Genomic DNA, 13,760 nt, shown 5'->3' with positions numbered 1-13,760 from the left:
AGTTATAGAAATAGAATAGTCAGTCAGCCAAACCAGTCAGACAGATCATAATACAAGTAGAATTTTGACAACTTGTAGCTACCAAGCGTAGAAAATTGCTTACTTTAACACAACCAAAACCACTGTAAAGTCATTATACTGTAGAGTTAAAAACAGTCAAATAACTTTCAGGGACACTGCAAACATTCCACAATGAAGAGATGCTAACAACTTTCAAGCGTAGTACTCAATTGGCTGCAACAGGCTAAAAACTAAACTTAAGTAAACTGCCCATTTAGCATTTATCCAAATTAATTCATACTTATTTGGATTCCTTAATAGCCTAATGGATAGTCCTATGTATATGGATTCATATTTCATATCTACACCATCATAAATAGCCTAACCACTAGCTAGCCAGTTAGCGCAAGTGAAAAGTATTATGATATAGTATTATTTCAGTTTAATATACAGAGACAACTATAAGTATTCATAATTTCTGTAATTCTGTTTGGTGCCACTAGTGGTGCAAAAATCACACCCCTCTTCTTTAGCAACCCATAAAACCCCCAGATTAAACTGTGTAATCCACATTCAAAGATGTTTAATCCGAGATGCAGTTTTCCCAGAGGGTTCGAGCATACATTAGGCCAAATTTGCCGCTTCAGTGGCGACGTCTGTCCCTAACCAAATAAAACTGTTCAAACCGGATACACATGCATAGCAGCTGAACAAACAGAAAATACATTACAGTTCTATAAAGCTGAATGCTCTGCACATTGAGAGCTGAGTAAGGGATAATGTACATCCGACCGGTTATCATCTCAGAATAAACCCTGACAGGGTGATCAGGACCCCAACTCGAAGCGAATTTTTACTACTTGCCACATAAGTTAATAATTAGACACGAAATATTGATCAGTCAAAATATTTGATTAGGTCTTTAAATGCAAAGCTTCCACGGAGAGAGCAGTTGCTAGCGCAAGAGAACTCTGCGCCAAATTGGAATGTTTCTCACTGGATCTCGCAGCGATGATGTTAATAATTCTGAGGTGAATTCAATGGATTTCTTCACTGGATCTCCAGAGTCTGGATCTCCTAGTAACAGTGTCGCGCGATCGAGATCGGCCCGCGACTGGCAAGTTCGGAGCACTGCGCTGTCTATTATTGGTCCGAACTAATAAACGGTCCGTGAAGCATAAATGAGTAGCGGATTTTCGTTCCGCTTTCATTTTGTTTGCATTCGCTGCTCGGTAACATTGTGGTCGCCCCAGCGTGACCTAAATAAATATTTGGTCGCACCGGCAGGAAAAATGGTCGCAGTCTGGAGCCCTGTATATTGGTTTTAAAATCGTACCTATTTGTTGTATCTTATAATCCAACACTGTACAAAACAATAGTTGCAAAATGGCAGCAGCTGCATTTGTATGAAACGAGAGAGCAAGTCCATGATACTTGATGACATAATTAGATAACTGTAAACAAAATATTGATTTGACCGTTTTAATATTTTATTAGCTCACCAAACGCAAAACTTCCACAAAGAAAAAACGTCCTGACGCTGAATTTAGTAACCCGGATGAGCCTGTTTTATCTGTTTTCAGCGGTTGTTATTGGGGAATAACATACCGCTGAATGGCGTGACTGACCAATGAGAATCAAGTATTCCACAGAGCCATGTAATGATGTCATTTAAACCAACCGCATAATATGCACAACGAAAAACGAGTTCTCCGCTGATGAATAAAAACTTGGGACTATAGGAACAGGGGCAGTCCTTTTTCCACAGCCTCTGAGATTTGCCAGAGTTCCATTCGCTTTCTTGGCTTTTCCACTGACTGGCCTGTGTAGTTTCTCGATTTTTAGTGTGGACGTATCAGGTTTTGACCCAAACCGAAGTCATGGCCCATAAGGGCATATTAACAACATTGCACCTTCCAATCCTGTGATAATCCCAGGCAACTTTATACAACGCAAAGCTTATAGCCTCCAATAACCCTCCCGCACAAGCTAGCAGCCTGCATCTGTTACTCAAACTCGAGCAGGCCGCAATTGCACCCCAGTTGCCGATAGATGTACATGTGCCCCATATGTCAGCCTGCAGACATGCACACCAGAGAGTTCCCACCACACAGCTTGTATTTTTAGTTTTGGGCTGAGGGAATTGAGTATTGCTAAAAATTAATGTGCATGTCTATACAGCACACCGTTTCAGCAAATGTGTTTGTTTACCCATTGTAAATCTGCTTAGCATATCGTATAACTTGTTGAAATGGGCCCAGCTCTGTGTCAACATGAGCCACTATTTGATACAGTGTGCGCTAAGTGACCCTTTTACACACTTCTAGAATAAGCATACCTGGTACGAACCCTAACATTTTCTGTGTGAGACCATAAAACTCAACTCAAATTGAGAAACATCAGCATCCCATTTGACTTCCGTAATCTGACATATTTCTGAGTAAAACAGGATTTTTTCTTTGGGGTACATACCAAAATGAAGCCATTGTTTGGAATGGAGGTGTTGAAAATGGGGGCAAGGGGTCAACGTTTCCCTGGTTAACGGTCTCCTTACTCGGATTCATACAGAACACTGACGTTAAGCGGTATGTACTATATAGCAAATCTTAAGTTCGAGTGTGCTCAAGTTTTATGCTCTAGTTTCATGTTTTTGTTTGTTTTGTATCTGGTTCATGTTTGTCAATAAAACTGCACATGGGTTCTCAACTTTGACTAGCCTTCAATGGACTTGGTAACATATTTTGCCAGCATACTTATTTTTAAGTCCTCTTAAATGCATTTTACCCCTGTAGATGAACGTAAATCGAAGTAAAGGCCACTGTATCTGCTCTCCGTCTTGCTTAAGACATGGTAAAGTCTGGTATGTGAAGAAAGTTTAAAAAAACGAGTGGGACAAGTTACGTCCCTGTTTGCTTCTCGGAGGGGTGTGAAGGATGGAGAAAACACAAAAGAACAACAAGAGGGTCATCTAGTCTTGAACTCTTTTACATAACTCCTTAAAAACGACTTCAGAACACTGGAAATCAGCCTAGATCACTGTACTTGATCAGCATGCTAAAGAATTGGGCTAGAAACTTAAGTAGCATCCCAAATGACTACACTATGTACTTGGGACTACACTGTGTACTTAAACTACACACAATGTAGTCTAATGTTTAATGTATGACATTTAGAAAGCTAGTTTGTCATCCAGCATTGAGTCTAATAGCCAGCCTAACTCCACTACATATGGAAAGCAGCAACAAGTTAAGTCCAGTCAACGTTCTACACTTCCTTTTTTTCAGTTAATCAAGTGCATCATTTGGATATTTGAAGTGCACTTGTGTAACGGACATAGGCCAGTAAGAGCTGTGCGTGTAAACCTCACTCTCCCACCCTCAAGTGGCACGCTAGTGACTGCGGTCTTTAGCGTCCTTGCTAGCGCGCCGCCTCCCAAACGAGTTAAGTCGGTCTGGTTACACTTGTTTGAATCTTATACAACAAAACAGCCTAGAATAGTGCATAAGTATGTGATTTGTGAAGCAGACATATAATAGCCAATATAACCAAGTGAACTCCATTCATAAACAGCATCCACCGAAATGAAATCTCTTAAGTAACTGATTTGGACATTCAACATAGGTAGCAACAATGTATGCCACACAACATGCTCACTCACTGTAAGTCTCAACTCACAACTCATTCCAATAGTTTAACATTAGCATGTTGCTAAGCTAACAAAACAATACTGTTAATAAGGCTAAAAACACAAAGCACACAAATATTGTGCGAAATTACTAAGGAAATTATTCAGACTGAAAACTTTTCAGTACCAAATGAAATATTTATAGTCACATTTTTCTCAACTCTTGCTAATTTGAATTTATTGTATTCATTCTGGAATTGCTTTCTCCACAAAAGATATGTGAGATGTTGCCTTGAATTTGACCATAAGAGGTGTCTCAAAGGGCAGCATAATGTTGCTGTCTAGCTTTTGTAAAGTCTTCGATTCAGCAGTGTACTTAGGATGCCTTGAAATGCTCTCTAGAAAGGCAGCTCACTAGGTTTTGAGACAGAGCTAATATATCTTATGTAAATGTCTAGACCTCTGGCCAGTAATAGAGGAACCACGAGTTGGGAAATGATTAAAATATCAGATCCAATACATCAATGTGACAACTAGTAAGCTAATAAACGAGTTCAAAATACCCATCAATAGGGCAAATGCATAATAAACAGATGTACATACACATTACCCAGCAGGAACAGAAGTTTAAGAGATATATCAAGTCACCACGGGGATGTTCCAGAGCTGTTTCCACACAAGAATCAGATGAAATAAGGATCCACAGAAGCTGGGTGAATGTCATTTGGGGGAAAGGGTTAGGACGAGTGCAGCAGTCCACAACTGACTAGAAAAAAATCCTCAATGTCCGTTGCTGTGGCTGACCACTAAAGAGTCTCTTCTTTCTTCTGGAAACATAAACAATGAAGCTTTAAAGCCTAAATGGTTTTACCAGCTCTGCTATCGACTACGCCAAGCCTGGGGGTGTTTTCCTGCCTGCACCGTAGCAGAGGTGGGAGTAAGTCACACATGTTCAAGTCACAAGTAAGTCTCAAGTCCTTACCATCAAGTCTCAAGCAAGTCTAAGTCGCAGTACACACAAACCAAGCAAGTCAAGTCAAGTCAAGTCAGTGGTTCACATCAAGCCAGTCAAGTCAGTGGTTCACTTCAAGCCAGTCAAGTCAGTGGTTCACTTCAAGCCAGTCAACTCAGTGGTTCACTTCAAGCCAGTCAAGTCAGTGGTTCACTTCAAGCAAGTCAAGTCCTGCTAAGGGTCAAGTCAAGTCAAGTCAAGTTATAATACCAAACAGAAAAAAGTAGAGTTTATATTGGCCTCAACCTTATTAATTTTTCCCTAAGAAATTATTACCTTTCTTATAGATTTATATCGTAATATTAATAATAATCATATCATTTATTATAGCATGTCTTTATGATTTTCAACATTTTGAATTATTATTATAATAATAACAATTATACAAAAAATGCTGAAGTGTGATGCATTAATTATATTGGTGTTATAGTAAATGGATGCATGTATGGAATATCACCGGCAGAAATGAACTTTCCCATTAAGGGCCAATATTTTATCCAGGGGCTTTTATTTTTCTAACTATGTTCTAACCATTTTTTTTCTAACCATGCATTTACACTGCAAATACAACAGCATAAATAATTGTATGAGATTAATGGGGAAAAAATAGATGCAAAAAAATAATAAATCCCCGGATTCGCTCAGTAACTCTTAACCTCTTTTTCTGTGGCTTGTTTGAAACTATTGTCGTTGGAGAAATAGAGCAAAAACAGAGAATATTGACAATATTATGTCTAAAATGTCACATCACAATATTCACTCTTTGTTTACTGAACTGTTGTATAAAATCATTATCACATTTGCAATCGCGCCAATATTCTGGAAATATGTTTTAATATCATACGTTATAAATATAAAAATAACTCATACTAGGGCCATTTTTTCCACCATCTCTTGAATTTTGGGTGCATTATAAATCTGTTGGCATTTTGCCCCCCAACCCCATGATGTCTGACCCTGCTTCAAGAGAAATATAAAACACGACAAAACATCATTAACAGTTTTGAATGTTGTTTTTCATCATTGGAAAGAGCGGCATATCTGGCATTAAAGCACAATGATTTGAAAGAAACCGTGGCAAATGTCTGCGAATTTATGCACGTTATATATACAAAACATATGCCATCATTAATTATCATTTGAATCTATTGACAGCCTTAAGCTACATTTGAAAAGAGGCATGCTGTTTTGACCACTATTCTCTCTAGATTTAACATTAGTCAAATGAACTATAACAAACAGGTTAAACAAGCCATAGCTTACTTTTAGAGGTGGTGAATGAAGTTCGAGGTTGTGACGGTCATGTCCGATATCCCTTGCCAGTTATTATGCGTACAGCAAATCTCCTTTTATGAATATGGTCAATTTCAAAGTGTTTATATCCAAAAAGAAACGATGCTCGAGTCAGACTCGAGTCAAGTCATGTGACTCGAGTCCCCATCTCTGCACCGTAGACACAAAACAAACAATGTTCAACTCAAAGAGTTTGTGAGAAAATGTGACTAGCTGATTTAACTCTCATCTGAGATTGAAAACGATAATGCAGTGATATGCATAACTTGCATGGACCTTAATTTTCAGATTCTGGGAGGAGAATCGTAAGGGGAATGCAGTTCAAAAATGGCGTATACCTACAGCAGGATGTCAGCCTGTAGACATCTAGATATATGAGGCAAGCATTTAAGTTATGAGAAGAAATAAGCAAACAGCAGAATGTTGTTTGTGCTTGAGCATGTATGTTTGTTTTTTGTTGTAGTAACATATCTGGCATCATTCATTTGGAGCTGTACGTCTCATATCGTTCGCTTTTTCCCTGTTCATGTTGCTAATAATCCCAGGGTAGGTCGTTAGATTTATTATGCGTTTATTATGTACTGAATGTGCATTAGTTTTGGCAGATTCATCTGGGAGCTGATTGTGTACTAGACCACTGTTTTTTCCAAGTATTTAAAGTTTATTTACAATTGTGTGTTTGCTCTGTTTCGTTTTGGTTGGTTTTGAGATCTGGTGACTTGAATCAGTTTCATTACAGTGAACTCATTTTCATGTTCAATAATCCAGTTTTAGATGTGATGTGGCGTATTATCCTGCTGCAAGTAGCCATCAGAAGATGCACTGTGGTCATAAAGGGATGGACATGGTCGGCAACAATACTCAGGTAGGCTGTGGCTTTTAAATGTTGCTCAATTGGTACTAAGAGGCCCAAAGCGTGCCAAGAAAATATCCAACACACCATTACACCAGCCTGAACCTCTGATACAAGGCAGGATGGATCCATCCTTTCATGTTGTTTATGTCTAATTCTGCCCCTACCATCTGAATGTCGCAGCAGGAATCGAGACCCATCAGACCGGTCAGGACAGGCACCCCGTGTGGTCTTCTGCTGCTGTAGCTCATCTGCTTCAAGGTTTGACGTGTTGCTCTTCTGCAGACCTCGCTTGTAACGACTGGTTATTTGAGTTATTGTTGTCTTTCTATCAGCTGGAACTAGGGCTGTCACTTTTGTTCGATTTTTGAGACACAAGTGTTCATTGAATCGATTGTAAAATCGATTTTCCATGTCTAAAGACGTTTCCATTTTAAACGCCAAATATGGGCAAATCCACGGACAACTAACAGGCATTAGGACGAACGTAAAGAGGCGTAACGTAACGCTTGAGACGCGCACAAGTCAGCAAATATTCCTGATGATTTACTGGCGTGAAGTTTCGTGCACAATGACAAACAGGAGTGCAACATTCTCGAAAAACAATAAGCAGAGAGGACTGCCATAACATCACTGAAAAACATTACTGCAGGATTCAACATGGCTGTGTTTACGATTAGAAATGTCAAACAAATTTCGCCTATACGTAGGCGATTGTAGACCGTAGCCCGAATCTGTATCTGTATGCATGAGACTGTCTGAATACCGGCAGAATTCACAGTTTTGTTGTAAAAAGAGACATTTAAAATCGATTCCCTATTTTCGTTTTCGAAACTTGCGTTGGTTGGTCCGATCGATTGTGCAATCGATTTTCGAGCGTAAAGTGACAGCCCTATCTGGAACCAGTCTGGTCATTCTCCTCTGACCTCTGGCATCAACTAAGCATTTTCACCTACAGAACTGCCACTCACTGGATATTTTCTCTTTTTTTTCAGATCATTCTCTGTAAACCCTAGAGATGGTTCTGCGTGAAAATCCCAGTAGATCAGCAGTTTTTAAAATACTCAGTAAATCAAAACTAGCAAATAAAATAAATAAATAAAAAGTAATCTAATAAGTAATCCAAGTTATTCATGAGATGACAAAGGCAATAGAGATGCGCGGATGGGCTATTATTTCATCCGCAACCGCATCACAAAAATCATCATCCGTCCGCCATCCAGCCGCACCAACGTTTTTGACCAATTTTCAAAACCGCACCCGCCCGCCATCCGTTGATTTGTGTATACATATATATTTCATTTGATTGGTTCAACCGCCCGCCACCCGCCCGAATTTAATTAAAATATTATTTTTCGTCACGTCAACCGCCCAATCCGCGGTTTATCCGCGGAGTCCGCGGCTGTAACTGCCAACCGCGCATCTCTAAAAGGCAAGTCTTGCTCAATTTGGTACTCATTGTTTTCAACATCACTTGATGTTAAAGAAAATGAACTGTGATTTCATTGTTGGAGAGGGTGTATTGTGTATTCTCCCTGTGAGATAAACCTCAGGTTTCAAAAGTATCAGAAATGTGTATTTGAATCGGCATGCATCGCAACAATGTCCTTCCCTGGAGTCGATACTGGTAGAAGCTAATGCGATTTGCTTCATATGGCTTTACTTTCCCTGTAAGCTCTTACCGAAACACAATATCTGGCAACTGCTCCCGAAAACAAGGGGACTTATTTCCCTTGATTTTTCAGGATTCTGGCTCAAAGCAAAGGCCGAATCTGTGCGAATCCCCGTCTGTTGAGCGCACAAGGGGAATGTAGCACTTTGGTGCGAGCTCTGATACCTGATTGCTCTGGCAGGGATTACGTGGATCTGCACAATGGACGCTATCCCAGTTTCCACACAAATCCCAAGCCTCGAAAGAGCTCTCAGACAGACATGCTCTTCAGTCCTGAGCTTAGGACACATCCTGCAGTGCTTACACTCTTAATCTCTTGTTCTTTCACGCATTTCTCCACTTCACTGTGTAATTGGTTCTGGTTTAAACCTGGGCTGTCAACCTAAAGATTGCAGATAATGAGATGATCTGGGGGAATCTCATGAAAAAGAAAATACCACACACAACAATTCTCAGTAGCTAACTGCCAGGATATCAAAATGTTCTTGACTCAGAATCAGGGTTAGGAACTGAACACTGGGCCTTCAAAACTGGTTCCATAAAAAAACAAAAACCAGAACCAAATCAAGTCCAATTCCTTTATGATCTTTTCAGCCAGTTCTTTTTAGTGAATCAAAGACATACAGCTGCAGCCATTGTAGTCAGGTCGCAGAACAAATTTTATGAGCAGGTTCTTTTAGTGAATCAAAAACATACAGTGTGACCATTGTAGTCCAATTCTTGTGAATTGAAAAGTGAATTGAACACATACAGCACAACCAGAGTAGTCCAATCCAAATTAAGTCTCAAAGGAATTAATATTTTGAGTTAATCAGAAACACACAGTGCAACCACTGTAGTCAGAATCTTGAAAAAATGAATCTTATGAGCAGGTTCTTAGTGAATCAAACACGTACAGCATAACCAGTGTAGTACAAATCCCAACAAATAAATATTTTGAGTGGGTTATTTTTTTTGAGAAACAAACATATATAGCACAAGCAGAGTAGTCAAATTCCCCAACCAATGAATCTTATGAACTGGATCATTTTAGTGAATCAAACACATCCAACACAACCAGTGTAGTTCAATTCCTGAATGAGTGAATCTTATGAGGCAGCTCTTTTTAGTGAATTAAAAACATATATCATACAATTTACTGTATTACGCTGTACTTGCAGAATAAAGAATCCTCAATGAAAGGTTAAGGAAGCAAAATCTTCAAGAGGAGTCAGAACCAGAATCAATAACTTACGATTTCCATCCCTGGCAAATTCTCCCTAAAAATTGAATTTTTTAGATATAGTATAAGATATTTTTATGACTAAAATTGGGAAATTAAATATTTTAAAATGTATTCTGTCCTAACAGGGCTGTCAGTCAATTAAAAACTTTGAATCAAATCCATTAAATGCTATGCAGATTAACTTAAAAAATATTTACCAAATCACATTTTGAATATAATACGAATCACATCCATATTTAAATTTTTTGACCCGGCCATTTCTTCGTGAGATTCACTCATCCTATCCTCATTACACCTTTGAGCGGAGTGTTTAACCTGAGGTTCTCCCAGTACTTTTTTTTTAGATAAAAGCTTCTGCTGAAAGACAAATAACTCAAACTAATCCTTTTGCTTTCTTTGTCTCCTAGAGATGAAATCGTACATCATTCACACAAGAGGATATCTGGATGTTCTAACATGCTTACACTTTGTAAGAACGCTCATTTATTTGTCTTTTCTCTTGTGTATTTGGGGAAAGACATATGTTTCTTTTGTGCTGACACTGGGTAGTCAAAATTTGTTTTTCTGTCTTCTCATCTTCTATCTGCCGGTTTATTTTGTCTTAACTAATTCGTACACTCTGTCTCTCTTGAATTTCTCTTTCTCTGTATTTGTCTAACTGGTCGTTCACACAGGACACTGATTTTTTTCACCTTTAGCTCCGTTATAAATCGGAAATCAGTCTGATGGCAATAAAATGGTATTACAGGTTCTCTTTTATTTTACTGTATACTAATCAGTCACATTTAACATTTTCTGTCACTGTAATTCCTTACATGCTTTAGCTCAACATATTTTGTATGCTTAAACTGACAAGCTTATGTAGTTACACTGTCCATAATGCTGTCTTGAGCTCTGGCTTTCAAATGGTAAATAAATATTAGGATTATTATAATCGTCAACAAATTTATATAGTACTACAAAAAGCTTTTAGCATAAGAATTTAAATGGCAGATGTTTTTATACAGATGTGACCTTGTTGATTGTAATTATGACAATCACTTAACCCAGGATCGTTAGAAAAAGTGCATGTGGCAACATTTCTGCAAAATGAAATTACATCGCGTCTTGCACGTTTTGCGACACTTTCAAAGTGAAGTGGCCAGCATGTTCAGTTTTATCAGAAACAGAAGAATGTGAATCTGGCAACGTTTTATTACGTTCACAGCAGTTCTGGATTGAAATACCCGCTAAATGGTGCTAAAAGGTTAATTCTCCATCATGTTTTAAATCAAGTACCACCTAAATTAAACCCTAAAACTCAAGTCTCCTAAATTCCTTCAAGGCGCAGCGCCGCTGCAAAATATTTTCGATTAGGCTAATGTCACATTGCCATAGGGGGCCGTTTACATTCGTTGTTTCAAATGTAGGCGCAAGGCAAGCACGGTCATAATAGAAGCGACGTGGCGTGCTCGTTCTTCCCAGGGGGGCAATGTTTCATAAAAAACTGAAGCTTCCCTGGGCGCCGCCATTGATTAGCAGACCATCACCTGCTGTTAGCATTCCATTGACTCCCATTCATTTTGGCGTCACATTGACAGCGAATAACTTTACATCTGAGGCGTTTAAAGACTCCATTTGTCCATTATTTATTTCTTAAGAAACACGAAAATGTAAAAAAGGCTCCATTACCTTGTATCTTACGTTATGGCCCCGTAGAAGCAGTTTTTGTAAAAAATAAGGCTAACGATTGCGTTATAACCACGCGACTCTCTGTCGCACAGTAGAGAAATTACCGTATGGACAGGAGGAGAAGCTTGCGGGCAATCGGGGGGACGTGGAGGCAAAATGACAAAATAATTAATCAGAATACTTAGCAAAAGTTGCTCCTGCTCCTAGCTCATGGACACATCCTACTCACACTCTCCGTCGCTGCAAGTTTCGGAAGGGAATGATTCAGATTTCTCTTGGCACAGCTACTAGAAGACAGACGTCACATCTACGTCGTCAAGCTCAGTTTGAGTCTGCGCAGTACGCTCAGCCATCAGGAAGTGAGTGCTTCTAATTGACTTCACTTTTCTCCATTGAATCCAATGGGGTCGCTGTGTCCATTTCTTTTACTGTCTATGGTTCTTCCAGGCGCGCCTCTGTTCATGGTTGCATAGCAACGACAGACGCCACGGGAGAGCAAGAGCTTGTGGATAGGAGAAAGCAGTACGAACTGCGAAACTGGTACCGAGAAGCGTTGATTTTCACTGGTATTGGTACCGAATACTTAAATTTTGGTACTGTGACAACACTATTAGGTAGTTATAAATAGGCTAATCACAAACAGACCTTTTCTACGTTTAAGGCATTAAACATACTGTAGGCTACATTCTCTTATCACTAAGTAGAAAGAGTAGAGTATGCTTAGAGATCTTCTATGAAAAGCCCAGAAAAATTAAGTGCTCACAGATTGGATGTGGCCTTTTCCATTAAGATAAAAGTTTCAATAAATATCCACAAAACTTGCCAGAAGTCATGGTTTAAGGGGTTATTTAAAAAAAAAATCTTGCCGGAAGTGCATGCCCACAGACCGGCACGTAACAGCACCTTTCACAACAGCAAACTTCAAATGAAGCACTATATGGTAAAAAAAAAAGTGTTTTGAGGTCATAATATAATCTTGTGCAATAAGTCTTTATTAATCGATAATCTACCCCTGTAATCATAATTCTGTATGTAAATGATTAATGATTAAAAAGTGCTTGCCGTTTTACTGCCTCAACCAGACAAATGGACAAGTAATGTCCTAATAAGGCAGCATCCATATATGAGAAGACTAGAAGTCTAGTCAATAATTGTATCCCTTAAAACTCATCTTTGATCACCAAAATGACGTTTAAACATTTTTTCCTATGAAAAAATTCTCTTCATGCCTTAAAATAGTTTTAATGTAACTCTACATCCTTGCTTCATTTAGTATACGCGGCTGCACAATAGTATCGCTCTTTAAAACGTCGGACACATAACGGTAATTAATATGATTAGCCTTTTGCTTGACTGTTATCAAACAGCTAATAATGTTTTCCTAATGTTACACAAACTATGTTCCCGTTCGCCATCTCAGTCTGCCTTCTAACAATCATCAGATATGCTTTGAACAACAAGCATATAGTTCATCATAACATCGTAATATACATCATACACCTGCTATATTACTAAATCTACCCGATTTTCCATATCAACAAAACATATACCAGGATAACCTGGCTTCTCTCGCGACTCCCCTGCTAGTTTCGCTGTTAATGATATGCTAAAGCCCGCCGGCACGTTGACCTGATTGGTTACAATATAGTTTGTGACGTCACAAACTAAAGCGATTTCAAACTGCGTTTGAAGAAAATACTCAGCAATGGTGTTGACTTATGAATTTGCACATTTTTTTGTCTTAAAGCACATTTCAAACACCACATAGACATATAAACAACATTAAAACCACAGGGGGACTTTAAGTCTGATTATTTGCTCCTCGTTCTCTTTTCCTTTGTAATCAGTCTAACTATTGTTACTTTTTAACTGCACGTCCCTTTAACTTGGGCAACTCCTTCCTAAACCGTGAGCTCTCCGTGACCCCAGCGTCACACTGCCGCCAAAACAAAACTGAGAAGTTGTGCGACACAGACCATAACCGCCAACATTACGCCATTGTGGCCTCTGTGCGTCGGGCTTTAACTGGACTAAGAGGAGAGTAAATTGATTGGGACTGACTGGCTCATAAGATTATAGCAGCTTACAGCCAGATCTTTACATCATCAGCTCTGGGGTTTTACTGAAGATGACGCCAACCGCTCTGGAACACATTTGCCAATCAGCATTACAAGCAACTGAGGGGCTCAGGAAATTAGCCCAAACTTATTGAGTTGAAAAGCATGTGAGAGGTTGGAAGTCAATGGTCTTAAAGGACAGGTAAGGAATGATCAGAATGTAACTTTTGTTTCCAATTCAGTTTTGTTAACTAATTTCTTCCACCTAATTTGCAGCTTTTTCATGATTCAATATCAAACTGCTTAAAAATGACCACAAGCAAGCCAAAAGAATAAAAGATCTGTACTCAAA

General features: G+C 38.9%; 1 protein-coding gene across 2 annotated transcripts in view; it reads right to left on the bottom strand.

Moving 5' to 3' along the window:
• Positions 1–13,760, bottom strand: part of znf469 (zinc finger protein 469) — a 314,352-nt gene that overhangs the window by 205,033 nt on the left and 95,559 nt on the right. The window lies entirely within an intron of this gene.

This window comes from Rutilus rutilus (assembly GCF_951802725.1).
Source record: "Rutilus rutilus genome assembly, chromosome: 23".
Taxonomy (NCBI): Eukaryota; Metazoa; Chordata; class Actinopteri; order Cypriniformes; family Leuciscidae; genus Rutilus; species Rutilus rutilus.
Note: the sequence above shows the minus strand (reverse complement) of the source record. Positions and strands in the feature narration are given on the sequence as shown.